Below are 17,032 nucleotides of genomic sequence, written 5' to 3'. Positions count from 1 at the left end.
TCCTTGTGGTAGTTGTTTTCTTTATCTAGCTACTGGTTACCGTTTTTATCAAATACATTTGATTATTTCTTTTGGGTAGTTTTGGGTAGAACAACATGTGTCTCTGCTAAACATAAATCTTAATTTACTCTTAAATTAAGGAGTTTTCATTTTCTATACGTTCACACAGTGTCAAAAGTATATATTTACACACATTTAGAAACAGTCATCATTTAAGGTTGCCAAACTGTTACTTAATTAACAGTAAACTGTCGGTAGTTGTGTCAAATTAGGCTAACTACTACGATTGCTTTAAAAAAACAAAAAAAAACCTTGATTCTTGTAGTTATTCCATGGTAACCAAAAAATGAACCATGGTTTTGCTACCAAAACTGTAATTTGGTAGTTAGAATGCCAAAAAACAAACAAAACGAAAAAACATGGTTGACTTTCATAAGGGTTGTAGGTCAAACCAGACATAATTAGCCTAAAAGGATTAGTTCATTTTAAATAAACTTTTGCTGATAATTTACTCACCCCCGTCATCCAAGCAGTGCATGTCTTTCTTTCTTCAGTCAAAAAAAAATTAGGTTTTTGATGAAAACATTCCATGATTTTTCTTCATATGGACTTCAATGGGCATCAAACGGTTCAAGGTCCAAATGACAGTTTCAGTGCAGCTTCAAAGGGCTTTAAACAATACCAGATGATAAATAAGGGTCTTATCAGTGAAACGATTGGTCATTAAAAAAATACGATAAAAAAATGTTTGAGCTTTATAAGCACAAAGGCTCGCCTTGCTCTGTTCTGTAATGCACATTCATGACATCACATAATACGTACAATTACGTCGGAAAGGTCACACTTGATGTAGGCAGAAGTAGGACTACAGAGTCAGTGTTTACAAATGCGCGGAAGGAAGACATATTCAAATGTCTTTGTGTCAGTTTATCATTTAAAATGTTTTACAAACATCAAAGAACATAACAAGGCGGGCAATTGTGCTTATAAAACTGAAACTTTTTCGTTTCACTAGACCATGAAGCTGCACTGAAACTGTCATTTGGACCTTGAACCATTTGGGGCCCATTGAAGTCCATTATATGGAGAAAAATCCTGGAATGTTTTCATCAAAAACCTCGATTGAAGAAAGAAAGACATGGACATCTTGGATCTTGGATGACATGGGGGTGAGTAAATCAGCAAAAGTTCATTAAAGTGAACTAATCCTTTAAAGGTGAACTATGTAGTAATTTTGCAGTAAAATATCCAAAAACCACTAGGCCGGTGTTATATATTTTGTTCAGTTGAGTACCTACAATATCCCAGAAGTTTCCAACTATTTGTAAATTGTGAGAAAATTGCTATTTTAACTAAGGACAGGGACGTTTCAGCATTGCATTTGAGGGAGTCGCCTGTCAATTGCGTCATATCTGCGTTACCCTCGGTTTCGGCTTTTATTTCGCAGGAGTGCTTTACTCTTAGCAGTGTGAACAAGTGAACGCACGGAGTAAAGTCATAACATCGTTTTGAACACACTTAAATGTATCTAATATGATAAACAGAGCTACATTACCTGGAAATCATAACCGGAAGAGCGGATCTGTGCAGGCGCCCGGCGAATGTGTCCCGTCCCGTCATAATAAAAGTCCTGGTATTCACGAGGCGGGTATTTGTTTAACAATCGCTCCAGCAGCTGTGCTCAGGTCCATAACACTCGGTCCTGCTCTGCCTTACACTACGGTAACGTTAATAACCGCATGCATGAACGTGATTTCTGCCCGAGTCCTATTTTCCGCCGGCTGTGATGAGAAGACCCCATCTCCCAAGATGCTGCGCTCACACTTTGCATCATCAAACTACGATTTGTTTTGAATAGGCGCCGTCCAGTGGACGAAAGCTTCATAGTGCACCTTTAAGGACAGCAATTTACAATTTATTGATAATGTGGTAGCCCCATGTCTTTATTTAGCAACTGGTTAATGTTCTTTAACAATAGACTATGTTTAATTAATTCCTGTGGATAGTTTATATTGCAGAACAACACGTGAAAAAAACCCAAACCTTATTTTACTCGTAAATCACAAACCGCCATTCTAAAACCCACAGGAAATTCCTAAGGGGAAATTGGAAAACATGTTCACACTTACACATAGGCCTACGACTAATTTTGAAGAAAAATAATCGCCAATCTTTACTTGGTTAATCGTGTGTTTTTTTCCCCTAAAACTATGATTGGCTTAATTAGGTTTTTGTGGCCTGACCAAAGCGCTATCTGAAGATCAGTTATATCGGCACAGGATACAGGTCGTTGGCCCTTTAAGAGCTCAGTTAGTTCTCAGCAGCAGCGCTGTGCCTGTGCACTGAATCTCCGGCATAACAAACACAACTCTCTGCAGCGCACCACTCAAACTTTCTCCAGCACATCTCACATTATTGGAGTTTAAAACGCTCCGCATCAGCTCAAGGTGATATCGCGGGGATATGTAACGCGCATTAATTAAGGTAAGATGTCATTTAAAATCCTTTGACAACATCTAACTAGCTGTCAGATAGCGGGCACTTTGATTCACATCTGAAGGCTGTGCAGTGTGTAAAGGCTGTACAGTAAGATCTTCTAACATTTATTGAGCGTTTTTCAACTCGTTGTTCATAGTGCAGATATCGAAGCCTTTGTGGTCTGAAATGCTCTCAGTCCCTGTAAAGAAGGACGTCCTGTCAAGTAAAGGTTACTTTTTAGTTAAGGTCGTGAGTTTAACTATTAGCTACACAGCAGAGTGTTGACTGTTGAGATGGAATGCCGCTGATTCTCATGGTACATTGGATCCTCATGTAGGCTAATGCAGTGTAACGCAATATTGGCTCTGTACTGTAGGGTGTTGCTCACTGAGGAATCCGATACTCAGAGGCTTTACGCTCGCTGAATGTCACAGTTTAGTTTAAACTGAATTAGAAACACCCAGATCTAATTTGCCAGTTCCTTACAGACACAACAACTGTGGGAGTCTGCATGGAATTTGCAAGAATAACACGGCATTTGAAGGCCTCTGCAGAAAACATGTTCATCCAACAAGTGGATGATTTGGAAATCCTACATTCATCCCCCACTTTTTGGGAGAAATCATTACTTTTAAAGTACTTTTTAAATTTGTTCTTGTACCCCTGTATGTGCCATATGCCTAACTGAGCAGATTCCCAAATGCAGATTAAGTTCTCACAACATGGACGAGTGTATTAATTGTGATAAATCTCTTGTTGCATAATCTGACCTGTATTCCCTCTGTGCACTTGGAGGATGGGAAATATCTTCAGATACAGCAGAGATGTGAGCCTCAGAATGCCCAGTGCAAAGATCTGATTTTTAATTTTGAGTGTAGTTTATATCTAATCCAGTGTTTTTATTCTGTACGATTGTTCTTGAAATATTGCAGACATTTTGTTTATCTTTGTTTTATGGGGTTATACTAACAGAATTACTTATAATATAATATAATATAATATAATATAATATAATATAATATAATATAATATAATATAATATAGACCATTTAAAAGTTTTAGGTTGGTAAGATTTTTTTATGGTTTTGAAAGTTTCTTATGTTTACTTATCCAAAATACAGTAAAAACAGTAATATTGTGAAATATACCATTTTAAATAACAGTTCTCTATTTAAATATATTTTAGAATGTAATTTATTCCTGTTATGGCAAAGTTGAATTTTCAGAATCTTTACTCTCTTTAGTCACATGATCCTTCTGAAATTATTCTAATATGCTGATTTGATGCACAAGAAATATTTCTTATTACATATTTATTAAAAAAAAACACACAATAAAAACAAAACAAAATCCACGTCTCCAATTGAACATTTTCAATTAGTAACTGATCACATCTAAATTGTTCATTTGGCCAAATTGAATTTCTGTGAATTCCTAAGGAATTCCTAAATTCTGTGGATTTTTTTTTTTTTACAGTGTTTTATGAATGCTGAAAACATTTGTACTGCTTAATAAATATATATATGTTATTATATATATATATATATATATATATATATATATATATATATATATATATATATATATATATATATATATATATATATATATAAATAAATAATAAAAACTGTCATATATTTTTCAGGATGTATAATATAATATAATATAATATAATATAATATAATATAATATAATATAATATAATATAATATAACTAATACATTTAATAATTACAACATCCATCTTTCTATCGAAATATGGCACAGATATGTCAAATATACTTCAATGAAGCCACTGGATTTGAAAGAAATACAATAAATTAACTAAATAGTCACATGAAACAAACAATTTTAAAAGAGTGAGGACGTTTGTAGTGAATGTTTTCGCTTATGTTTTTATGTATGGATGGATGCATTGGCTGCTACAATATTTGTATTTTAAACAATTCCCTCTGTTAGTAAGCCATTTTTGTTGGACATTAAATTATCTGATAGGACTAAAATGTGAAAGTGAAGGTTATCTAGCAGCAGTGTGGCGGGAACTTAGATTTCAATATGTGTTTGAGCAGGGGTCCAGCAGATTAATACACAAGTGTGTTCTGTCATCTCAGCTACGCGGCCTCCACCAGTTGTGAACAATGACGTATTGTGTCACACAATAGTGCTTCACTGTTATTTATACACCCCCCCCAGCACACTGCATCCCAAAAGCCTCCTTGATTCCTGCGTTTCACAAATTGCTTTTGACTCTACAGCTTCCACTAATTGTTCGGTCTGGAAGCCCAGGGATGTTTGAGTAGGATATGAGAGGGAAAGATGTTTGGAGATGTTTTTCTCCATCATAACCCACAGAGCAGTGCCATCAACAAGGTCTTGAAGCATGTTTTTTCAGTAATGAAAAAAACAACAACAAATGAATATGATCATGCAAAATAATGACGAAAAAGTTTACTCTTTTAAATTTTACCCACTGCTCTCCAATGAGACTGAATTGCAATAGACGAATGGTTTATTTGAGGTGCCATTTATTGGTTGATGTGCTATTTCCTGTTGCATGTACTGCCTAGATGTACAGAAGTTTTTTTTTTTTTTTTTTTTTTTTTTTTTAAGAAAAAGTTTTATCTCTATGAAACATCCTTTGAAATGAAAATAGTAATTTGAAGATTGTTGTTTAGATAGCAACCCAAGATCATTCAGGGCTCATTCTGTCAGATAAATGTTTTCCCTTCCATCAAAGTCTGGGGAACTAGTCCATTCCATTATGGTTTGTGATGGTTTTGTTTTTCAAATGAACTTCCTATGAATCAAGTGGGTGGAATTGAAACACAGCTTTTAGTTGTTCCCAAACAGAGCATACAGTATGCGCTGCCATCACCGTTGGCATTAGTAAGAATTATGACTTATGCATAAATAAAAATAGGAAGACATGCATGAACAGCATAACTAGCAAATTCTATATTCAACTCATGTTTTGCTTGAGTTTCTTGATTTTAAGGAGACCTGCCAACTTGTTTACATAAAAAATCTAGGTTGCAGAAATACCAGCTTAAGAGATCTTAAACGGTTAGTTCACCCTGAAATTATGTCATTAGTTGGCAAAAAAATAAAATAAAATATATGGATTATCACAGAAAGGACACTCTAAGTATTTATAAAGTGTCTGTGTCCAGTTGGTATCCTGTTAAAATGTAAGATTGGTAAAATGCTTGCAAAAAAGAACAGTTGCCAGCGAATAGTGTGGCAATGTGCGTAATTTTCTGCAGTGAGATTAGCGTAAATCTTGCACTCTTCATTACAAGAAAACATGCATCATCACTGGCTCCATTTTGTAATAAAGAGTACAGGAAATGTGTATCAATCAATCAATCAACTTTATTTATATAGCGCTTTTACAATCACGATTGTGTCAAAGCAGCTTCACAGTGTCAAACAGGATAATATTGCGACAAAATTAGATTTGGCTGTACAGTCGTACTGGAGAAAACAGTGATGTTATCAGCTTATTTTAATTTATCATATAGCGACAATGTTGGCAGATCAGTATTATAGTTTATAGAATTAAATAAGACCTAATTCATAGATTTTATTTGTATAATAAGTTGAATAACTTTAATCATATTTTTAGTGTCCCCAACTGAGCAAGCCAAGCCAAAGGCGACAGTGGCAAGGAACCAAAACTCCATCAGGGCGTGATGGAGAAAAATAAACCTTGGGAGAAACCAGACTCAGTCGGGGTGCCAGTTCTCCTCTGGCCTATTAACACACCGTGTAAGATTATTACTCTGGCAACCTTACAGGTCGGAAATCATATTAGATCGGATTATTCAAAATTTTCAGGGTATCACGGAAGAGACAGATTTATTTAGGATGGGGCGTCAATTACACAAGAGTATGAATACATGAAAGATCGGAATTATTGCGCCGAAGACGGGTTTGAGCATGTCGTGCCAGTGAGGCAAATTCAGAGGAGACACCATTTGACACGGCTCAGCAGACACTCCAGGATGCGTTGGTCATGTCCAGGCAGGTCCACCATCCGATCCGGACAGGGCCCAGATCCGGGATAAACCTCGGGATAAACAGAGAGACTAACATTAGCGTAGATGCCACTCTTTTTATGATGTAACGAGTACATCAGGTGTTATGGGAAGTGTTCCCGGTTCCGGCTGACCTAGTTAATGCAGCCTAACAATCAGTATTAGATCAGTTAGACAGTATTCTCGGTTACTACTTGTGGAGCTTTTCTGTCCAATAATTAAAAATTCAGTTTTATCTGAATTAAGTTGCAGAAAATTACTATTCATCCAATTTTTTATATCAGCTATGCATTCTGTTAATCTTGTGAATTGGTAGGTTTCGTCAGGGCGTGAGGAAATATAGAGCTGAGTATCGTCAGCATAACAATGAAAACTAACACACTATCACTATCACACAACCAGCTGTCTCATTGAAATGAGTGGCCCTTTTATTGCATCAGATCAATGTGTTTGTTGCTGTCCCTGCGAAAGAGCTTATTCTGTTAGCTGCTTTGGTGTCTAGCATTTTGATGTCTATTGAAATGGTTCAAATTTAATTTGTTTTCTAGTGGTTTAAAAAAATCAGAGGAGCATGTCAAGGTCAGCATTCCTTGAAAGTTCTTTCAATGTTTTAGGTGTTCTGCCCATAGACTGTAAAGAAGATGGACGACGCCCCTTCAATATCTTCTATCTGAGAAAAGGGAAACTGTCAGAATATAGGGCTGACATTTCGCTCTGATTTGGGACCGAGTCTGCACAGTAGTGACCTCAGGATCGGAGTCTGTTAGCTGCAGAACAACTCATTATATTGGTATCATTATCATCAGCTTCTGCAAGAATAGGTTCATTCTCGTGTTACGCTGCACGTTTGAGATTCTGCAAGGTTCCTTCTCGTGTGTTATGCAGCATATCTGAGCTTCAACAAGAACCAATGAGGTTCATTCTTGTGTTACGCAGCCCGTTTGAGCTTCTGCAAGAACCAATGAAGTTCATTCTTGTGTTACGCAGCACATTTGAGCTTCTGCAAGAACCAATGAAGTTCATTCTTGTGTTACGCAGCACGTTTGAGCTTCTGCAAGAACCAATGAAGTTCATTCTTATGTGTTGCGCAACACATTAAGGTTCTGCAAAAACCAATGAGGTTCATTTTCGTTACGCAGCACGTTTGAGCTTCAGCAAGGTTACTTCTTGTATGTTATGCAGCTTATCTGAGCTTCAGCAAGAACCAATGAGGTTCATTCTCATGTCACGCAGCACATTTAAGGTTCTGCAAGAACCAATGAAGTTCATTCTTGTGTTACGCAGCACGTTTGAGCTTTTGCAAGAACTATTGAGGTTCATTCTCATATGTTGCGCAGCACATTTAAGGTTCTGCAAGAACCAATAAGCTTCATTCTCGTGTTATGCAGCACGTTTGATCTTCAGCAAGAACCAGTTTTGTTCTTGCACGACAAATAGTGTTTGAAGCAAGATCAATGTTTATTTGCAAATAAAAGCCTCTACAGAAAATTTGAACTAAACTGCTCAATTCCTAGACTGGGTAAACCCAGCCTGATCTGCCGGTGATTTGATTTCGCCCTGCATGCAACTCTGAAAACTTGTACATTTATTTCTACGGCTTCTGTTACACTTTTGCGAGAACCAATTGCAGACTGGGTTATCCACCTGGCCTGCTCACTTGTTTGTGAGGAAGGTTGTGAATTAACTAATTTCTGTATCTAACATGGCTGTCACGTCACGTGACAATAGAACGAGACTCGGACTGAAGACTCAAGAGATGAACCAATCTTTTCTGTTTCCAGTGACTGCATAGCCTTGCCTATGGGGCTGGGACTTTATGAATGAATGACTTAAACCCATAGACTCAAGAGTTTAACAATGTCTTTATGAACTTTTTAAAGCGTCAAGTCCTAGTTGCATAGCTATCACTGGAGGGATGGATTTCATTAAAAAGATCTTAATTTATATTCTGAAGATGGACAAAAATCTTATGGGTTTGGAACGACATGAGGGTTAGTCATTTTTGACAGAATGGTAAACTATCCCTTTAATTCGATGAATTAGATTAAATAAGTATTCGTTCTCAATATTAAAAATCTATTAACTACGACTTTTGCCTCAATAAACTCTAACAAATAAATCGTATTACTGCTTATTCATAGCTAGTAAAGTAGTTAAGTTTAGGTATTAAGTAGGATTAAGAGGTGTAGAATATTATCATGCAGAATAATACATTAATATGTGCTTTATAAGTACTAATAAAGAAAAATATATATTTTTTGTAATATAGTAGTGAGAATTGGACCCTAAACTAAAGTGTTACTGTTTGTACATCTGCAAAGTTGTTTATAAATATATAATTGATGTTTTAGTTTGTCAATAAATATATCAAAATTGTACGTTTGTGCGTTTATGCAAATTTACATTTACATAAAGTTTGATTTTACCACGTGTGTTGCGTACGATACTCATGAGATCATATTGACCCCATATGGTTCCAGATGGCTGCGATGATCTCCAGTCCCTCTTTTCACATTCTCTTTTTCCTCTAGCATGGGAGAGAGGAGGAGGGTTTGTTTGAGGGACAGCTGTATCCTGTGTATTCAGTAGTTCGGAGAAAACCCAGATCGGCCATTAAGATAAATATAGTTAGGGCGGGGCGGACAGAGCAGAGCAGGGCACAGTTTTCCCAGCAAAATACATGTTGATTGTTGTTTGAGATGGTGGCCATCTTGCTCTGTGTTTCAGTCAAGATGTGGAGGATGATTTGAAGATGCAGGTACAGTAATGCTGGAATGAGATGGTTCTGGTGTCCTGCTGCTTACCTTGCTATCTCTAGATCTTCATCTACGAGAACAGGCCTGCCCGAGACCATCTCATTCTTATCTGAGAGCGACCCTTCCCCCGGAATCCTCAGGTCACAGCAAGGAGGGAATGCGGTCATTAGACAAACACTACCCCGTTTAGTGCGTCGTTCATCTGTGTCCATGACAGTGTTTTCTTATAACGCTGTAGGCTATGGGATGCTTACTTATTGGCCTAAGTTAAAAAAAAAATTATACTGCGATTGCTCCTGACTATTCAAAGCCTAAAATCTGTCTTGCAGACTGGTTGCTCTGTACCCGGGAATTTAAACGGCATACCTTTCCTGAACAAGGAATGGTTTGAGGTATCATTTGTGTTTGTCGCACAAACTGTGCAGTTTGAGTTTAATATTCAGGCTTAGTGGATTGTTCAAATCCTTAAAGGGACAGTTCACCCAAAAATGAAAATTATGTACTCGCCTACAAGTTGTTCCAAAACTGTATGTGTTTCTCTCTTCTGTGAACACAAAAGAAAATATATACTGTATAAAAATGGTAATCAAACAGTTGATGGTAGTCATTGACTTTCATAGTATCCCCCCACCCCCCACTATTGAAGTCAGAAGAACAAGAACAAAGAAACTCATACAGGTTCGGAGTAAGTGATTACTAAATTTTCTCTTTTGGGTGAACTAACCCTTTAACCTAAAATAAAAGCAATAATAGTAATAGTTAAACTGATAATACACAGATGGAGGGTTTCTGTGCCATCTGCTGAGTAAGAAATCAATTGTCTTATGCACTGTAAAGTTAGAAATTGTGGTTGACCTTTTGTTGATTCCTTTTGCAAAATAGTCCCTGTCTTAACTGCACAAATGTACGTGCGGTTGCAAGCTAAAACGAACACATGGGAGCCTGCACGTCAATCTGAAAAAAAAAGTGCCGTAATATTTAATGTTGCAATGTGGTTGTGCGATGTCACTCAAAAAATGTGCAACTACTGCTATTTTGTGTAGGGCTTGAGAAAAATGGGTGGATGTTTGCTATATTTACAGTCAATTAATATTATTTTTTACCCATGTGTGCTGTATTAAGGACAGCTATTCCAAAATAAGATGAAGGAAATGCCACCGCTAGCAAGGAACCACGAATAGTGCAAGTTTGGGTTTCTTTGTACACTACATTTACTGTTCAAAAGTTTCGGGTATGTGAGATTTTTTTTTTTAAATATGTTTGAATACACTTTCATCTCACATTTATTTGATCAAAAATACAGTATTATTTTTGAAATGGTATTACAATTTAAAATATAACAGTTTTCTATTTAATTATATTTTAAAATGTAATTTATTCCTGTGATCAAAGAATTTAATTTTCAGCATCATTACTTCAGTCTTCAGTGTCACAGGATCCTTCAGAAATAATTCTGACATGCTGATTTGCTGCTCAAGAAACAATTATTATTATTAGTGTTGAAAACAGTTTTTTTCAGAAACTGTGATACATCTTTCCAGGATTATTTGATGAATATAATGCTTTTTTAAAAATAGACAAACAGACAATGACTCATTATAAATGTCTAATCTAACTTTTGAGCAATTTAATGCATTCTTACTGATCAGTGATCGCACACCTTTGAATGGTAGTGCAAATAAAATCCCTCACAACACAACAATACATCTTTTTTTGGCTTCAAACAATATTCACAAGTATTATAAATCAGTGGGCAAATAGAGGCAAGAGAGAAGATCAGGTGCAGTTCAGTAGGCAGATATTACCATGACATAGATTTTCAAACATTAATTATAAATGTAAACATTTACAAAGAACAACAACATACTAGCCTAGAAATCTAGACCCACCCTAGCGGCGGCAAAAATCTAGGCTGCGTCCGAAAACCTAGGCAGCTGACTCATTGCCTCGCTGCCTCATCAGACAATGACTCTGCAGGCAGCGTTTGTGCATGAAGGCGCCTTACAAAACTAATTTCGGACAGACTTCTAAGGCAGTGTAACAGTTTAATCATCTACAGCTAAATAAAGAGAGCTCTGGTGAATAACTAAACATATTTAATTACTATAGTAGTAAAATGATATCAGAAGTGGAATATGTTGGTAAAAAAATTACATTTACACACAAACTGACCCGCAAACGCAACTTCTGGACTCCATCTTTTTCCCCCAGCTCAACTGTCACTGAATGGAAAGCACAGGATTGTGGGACATCAAAGGCAGCGAAGGACATATGTACGCTGCCTTCAAAAATCGATCAGATGAAGGTATCTCAGGAGACAGGAAGTGAAGCAAACAATAGATTCGGACGTGGCTCGATGCCTTCCTGCATTGAAATGTGTCCTCCGAATGCAGCATTTTGCAGGTTTCGGACAATCTGCCCACGAGTGTCGTCTAGCAACTCTCAATACCCTTCTGAGCTGTAAACACCAAACTCTTGCCGGGCCAATCACATCATGTATAGAGTCGGTGGGCGGGGCCATAATGACGACGACCGAGTTTCTTTGCGTACTTCTAGTAAACACAGAAACTGGCGAATGGCGGTCTTTCGAATCAGCTTTGTCCGCGACTCTGGAAGACTTGGAGTTAAACTTTTCTCTGAGAAAAGATCAAAGAACGGCACTGAAGTCATTCTTAAAAAGGGAAGATGTGTTCAGGGTTTTGCTGACCGGATACGGCAAATGTTTAATCTATCAACAAGCTCTGTTTCACCGTCGTTGCTCTGGTTGATTGTAGCGCTATCCTATCGCGTGCAGAGGGAGTTTGAAAGACAACCGTTTATCCCGCCCCTCGGATTGAGCCCTGTCTATGGGGAGTTTACTGACCAAACATCTTGATGTGGGTCTGGCTTGTCAGGCTAATAACATACAGCATAGTGATCAGATTTATGATATGGAAACTAGGGACATTTCCTATTTGAGTGCTCAACATAACACTGAAATCTCATTTAATAAAAAAATGGGGACACTACATTTTTGAATGTTTAGTTTTTAAAGTGTTGTGTGTTCCCTATAATATTATCAACATTAATAATTATTGATTTTTTTTGGTTTGATTGATAAATAAATAAATAAATAAATAAATAAATAAATAAATACAAAACACAACTGCGTAGCCTTAGCACATAATAAAAGATAATGAATTTCAAACCTGAACCAAACATATTTGTATTCAAAGATCAACAGTCTGCCACAAAAAAAGACTACGTTAAAATCATGAACTCAAATGCTATTGTGAAAAACAAAACAAAACACAATGACTGTTGTAAGTAACAGTGCGTGAATCAGACCTTTCTGTATTTCAGCAACTTGCGCTCTCTTCATCAAGGATAAAAACAAAATGGGGACAAAAAGGTTGTATTGTCTTTGTGCATATAGATTAATAAGATACATTTATAGAAACAATACAACTTTAAATTCACAGCTATAGCCTACCTAGGTTGTGAAGGCCTGACGTCAGCACATACCGCCTACAGTATTTTTTTAAGAACACAGAGCAGCCGGCGGGGGGAGGTTGCAGGACGCCTCAACCTCTGAAGACAGTTTTTAATGTTTATCAGACAATAACTACTCAAGATTTTGCTTTAGTATAATTTTCAGGACAATTAGGGCCAGATTCGGGATTTGGGACAACAGTGTAGATTTCGGGACTGTCCCAAATGTTTCGCGACGTCTGGTCACCCTATTAAAGGTTAAGCTTTTAAAGGCATGAACTGAAAATGTGCCACACTAAATGCGCTGTGACTGTATGCCACGAGCGCGGTCGCGTTTACCTCAGCTCTCATCACGAGAGCTCATTCAGCTCATTGATCACAATGAATGTAAATCTCTCCTGCTGCGTTTGTGCTGTGACACTCACGCGCGACTCACTCATTATATTAACCGACACGTTCAGTTTTGTAGTGTCTGTTCTCTAACTGAACTGATTTTGTGAAAATAAACACGGTGGGAAAGTGATCCTGTCACAGTGATTCAGTAGCGATGGCTTTGGCAGTGGCCTCGCAGGGCAGCGAAGCAGTCTGGGAATTTTTGTCTTTCATCCCCATGAGACAAAAATACATTTTCTGTCTTTTCTCAGTCTAGAAAGCACCAAATTAAAAAATAATTTCACATTTCTACTATATTAATGACCCAAGTTAAATACAGATTCATCTTCTCAGCGCTGAAGTTAATGTTATGAATCTTCGAGAATACTTTTTGTGGGAAAAACAAACAAACTAAAATAATGACTTAATTCAACAATTTCCTTACGTCTGCGTCAGTCTCATATGCAGTAGTAAGTAGTACAGTGCAGTGCTTCTGAGTTATGTCAGAGCGATGCCAGCACCCTGGCTTACCATTGGCTGATGCTTTTCACGTGAGAAGCACGGCACGTGTGTGTGTGTGTGTGTGTGTGATGATGACGTAGGAGCTGGCCAATGTAAACTGTGTAAGAGACTGACTCGGACAAGAAGAAATTGTTTAACAAAGACATTATTTTTGTTTGTTTTTGCCGCACAAAACGTATTTTTATCGCTTCATAGACTTAAGTTTGAACCCCTTGAGTCAATATCTTATGGGTTTCGAATGACATGAGGTTGAGTAATTAATAACAGAATTAAAATGTTTGTGTGAACAGTTAGTATGTAACTATATTGAAAGCGATAACACATAACAGTATTTATTTTGATATTTGATGATACTGGCGCTCTGCTCTCATCCAGGTTGCGTCTTCGTAAAGTAGTTACGTGTGACTAAGTAAAGTCAGCATAACTCATAACGCCATCTTGTTGGAAAAAATAATTGCTTCACGATTGCTTTTATAACCACCAGCAGGCTGCTGTATGTTGGTCTGGTTTTGCAATGCATTTGTGGGTTGTTTTGGTTGTTTTAAAATGAAGACATTTCTGGGGACAGAACACCAAAAACCAGGACTGTCCCCAGAAAACGGTATCAGGTCACCTTAAGGCTGAAATAATCTATGGAACAAATTTGAGCATAGTCTGTAGATTAAGGAATCTGGGATGAATTAATTGCAAATGTTTTGCCACTTGTTGGCTTTATGATGACAGTCTTGCTGAAGGGAGTTTTTCCTGCATTGCTGCTAGGGGAAAAAGAAAACACCCAGACCCATTTCTCTCCTTTCCTCAGGTCACACTTTATCAGTCCTCCTCACAAGCTTCCTGCCTCCCCCCTCAGCGTGGGATCCGGTGAATCAGAGTGCCTGAGCCAAAGGTTAGCATCCAGAGTCCAGACAAAGGAAGACGAGGATATGACTCATCAACCCTTTTCAACGGCCTTCTAACTTCTTCTTTTCCACTCGGACTCGGTGTTGTTGAGTGAAACAGACCCCGTCGGCATTATCAAGGCTTTTTTTTAAAAACATTTCTGACTTTTATTGTGTTTTATAATTGAGGTAGAGTGATGTATGATTGCTTCATCTCTGCCACAAATAGAAAGTGGCACCGTACGTGCTCATAAGTACCGCCTATTGAGATGTCCTTGAGAGAGAACAGTGTGAATCCTTTGTGGATTTGTACACTCTGTGATGGGAGTTTGTCCTATCATCACACCCACCCATCAGGCTCCGCCCCTTTTTGAGGTCATGAAATGGAGCAGCCCACTGTTCCTGGGTTTGGCCGTCTGCCACTCGTAGCCTTGAGATTCCTCGTAGGCCACTGTTCTCAAGTGCTCTCTCTCTTTAGGACACACAGTCAGTAATGTTTATAGAAAGCGTTCTCTCAGTCTCACTCTTGAAGTTATGCCACCCCTGCCGAACAAGCGTTGCCCCACCCACACAGATTTTCTCCCAGGCCCACCCTGATGTAGCCTGTTTCCTCGACTGTTGCTAGTTCCCTTGTGTGAACCACATTGTCAACAGTTGTCCCCTAATGAATGGAGGCTTCTAAAAATAGTATTGTCATTCATTGCATATGCTCTCTGTTACAGTTTATCATGATGTGCAATGTTCCCATGTGTTTTGACTCTGAATGCTAATTTTCAAATGGTACAAAGATTTGTTTTAATCAGTCACTGACTTTTTTGTTCCAATGCAGTGGTTTTAAGAGTCTATGAGGGGGGTCATGGCCTTGTCTGGAAATGTCAGGGTAATTCAGTCTCGGCCCGTTGAAAAATGCTCTTTGTCAAAAAAAAAAAAAAGAAGACCATTAACCTCCCTACAAATATCCGGCATGTCTTTCGTTCATCAAATTTAGAGGTGGACATTACACATTTTGTTTTGTAAGATTAAAATTTCCAGTTGCCTTTTCATTTAGGCACATTGCTTGTAAAATAACAATAAAATAATTAATAATAATAATAATAATAATAATAATAATAATGACCATGTTTGTCTGAATGTGTGCATTTCTCATAACAACAATGTTGAAACCCTAGAAAGCCATAAGAATTTACAATATTCCATTACTATAGTGTTCTCATTATAACGTTATGGCTCATTGGCTCTGCATATCTTGCACGTAACTGTATTTTTTTAATATCAAAGTGATTCCAGGCATTACTGATCACTTTCAAATACATAGTTTCCCTTTATTTCGCTGGTCTGGAAGGTGTGATGTCCTAACATTACCAATCAGACCTCAGGTACCCTCCAAAATGGCGCGATAATCAATCAGAAAAAAACGTTAAAAAAAATTACGTCACGGCGATTATTGTTTTCTTGATCGATTGTTGCTGCCACGTTCAAGTACTCGTGCAGCACATCCTTATTATTATCATGATGGTTGTGCCTGAAGTGTCAGTAATGCTATATATTACAATATAGATGCAAATGAACAGCCAGAATACTTTAAAAAAATCATTTTTTTCAGTTGAAAACTGTAAGCGGCCCCTAAATTAAAATCTAATGATATTTACTATGAATAATTTTATACATTTTTTGTTACGTTTTTTTTTATATAGTGCTGAATCAGCGCTGAACTTGCTTAAACTGGACATCAACTTTCTTCTAGAGTTGCTGTACAACCATTATTTTCCTATTAAAGCTGCTTTGAAACAATCTGTATGTAAAAAGCGCTATATAAATAGGCAGTGGCTATATGTCACATGCCTGTCCTGTTTTGTGTGCACATGTGGGTTTTGTCATGTCTCCGGTCTACTGTCAACCCCGCCCTTCTTGTTATCTGATTATTGGTTAATTTGCCCCACCTGTTCCCTCTTGATTTCTTCCCCTTATAAGCTCCTTGTGTTTGTCAGTCTGTGTTGGATCCTTGTGTAATGTCTGCGTCTCCCGTTCCCCCAGTGACTTCTGTTGGTATGTTTTGAGTTTTAGTTTATGTTCTATTATGTGTTTTGCCCCCTCGTGGGTGTTTGTTTTGTATTTATGTTTTATTTGTTATAAATATATATCCTTTTCTGCACTTGAGTCCTCGCACCATTTCCTTTGTCTGTAACGTGACAGAAGGATCCAACCATACTATGAGGACTCAGCAGAGAAGTTCTCCCTCGGTGCCAGTTCCGGGGGTCCCGAGTCCGGGAATCCCGAGTCCAGACATGGCCTGGAGGGCCGTAATGGGAGGGTTTGTGGTGGCAGTCCTGCATGCTTGGGAAAAGCACAGGGTGTCATCCACCACTCCGGTGGTCCCAGTTCCGGTGGATCGTGCGCCGGTGGTCCCTGTGCCGGTGGATCATGTTCCGGTGGTCCCTGTGCCGGTGGATCGTGCTCCGGTGGTCCCTGTGCCGGTGGATCGTGCTCCGGTGGTCCCTGTGCCGGTGGATCGTGTTCCG

At 37.9% G+C, this 17,032-nt stretch overlaps 1 protein-coding gene across 3 annotated transcripts in view; it reads left to right on the top strand.

The window, feature by feature from the left end:
- The first annotated feature begins 2,327 nt into the window (after positions 1 to 2,327).
- The window catches only part of arap3 (ArfGAP with RhoGAP domain, ankyrin repeat and PH domain 3), a 52,673-nt gene continuing 37,968 nt past the window's right edge, over positions 2,328 to 17,032 (top strand). For 2 of the 3 annotated variants that reach the window (XM_067457795.1, XM_067457793.1), the window contains exon 1: positions 2,328 to 2,484. The gene's annotated coding sequence lies outside the window, so the exon portion shown is untranslated. Of the gene's footprint in view, positions 2,485 to 14,437; positions 14,522 to 17,032 lie in introns of all 3 variants that reach the window. The other variant, XM_067457794.1, reaches the window with a different exon arrangement.

Source organism: Pseudorasbora parva, chromosome 11, assembly GCF_024679245.1.
Source record: "Pseudorasbora parva isolate DD20220531a chromosome 11, ASM2467924v1, whole genome shotgun sequence".
NCBI classification, from domain to species: Eukaryota; Metazoa; Chordata; class Actinopteri; order Cypriniformes; family Gobionidae; genus Pseudorasbora; species Pseudorasbora parva.
Note: the sequence above shows the minus strand (reverse complement) of the source record. Positions and strands in the feature narration are given on the sequence as shown.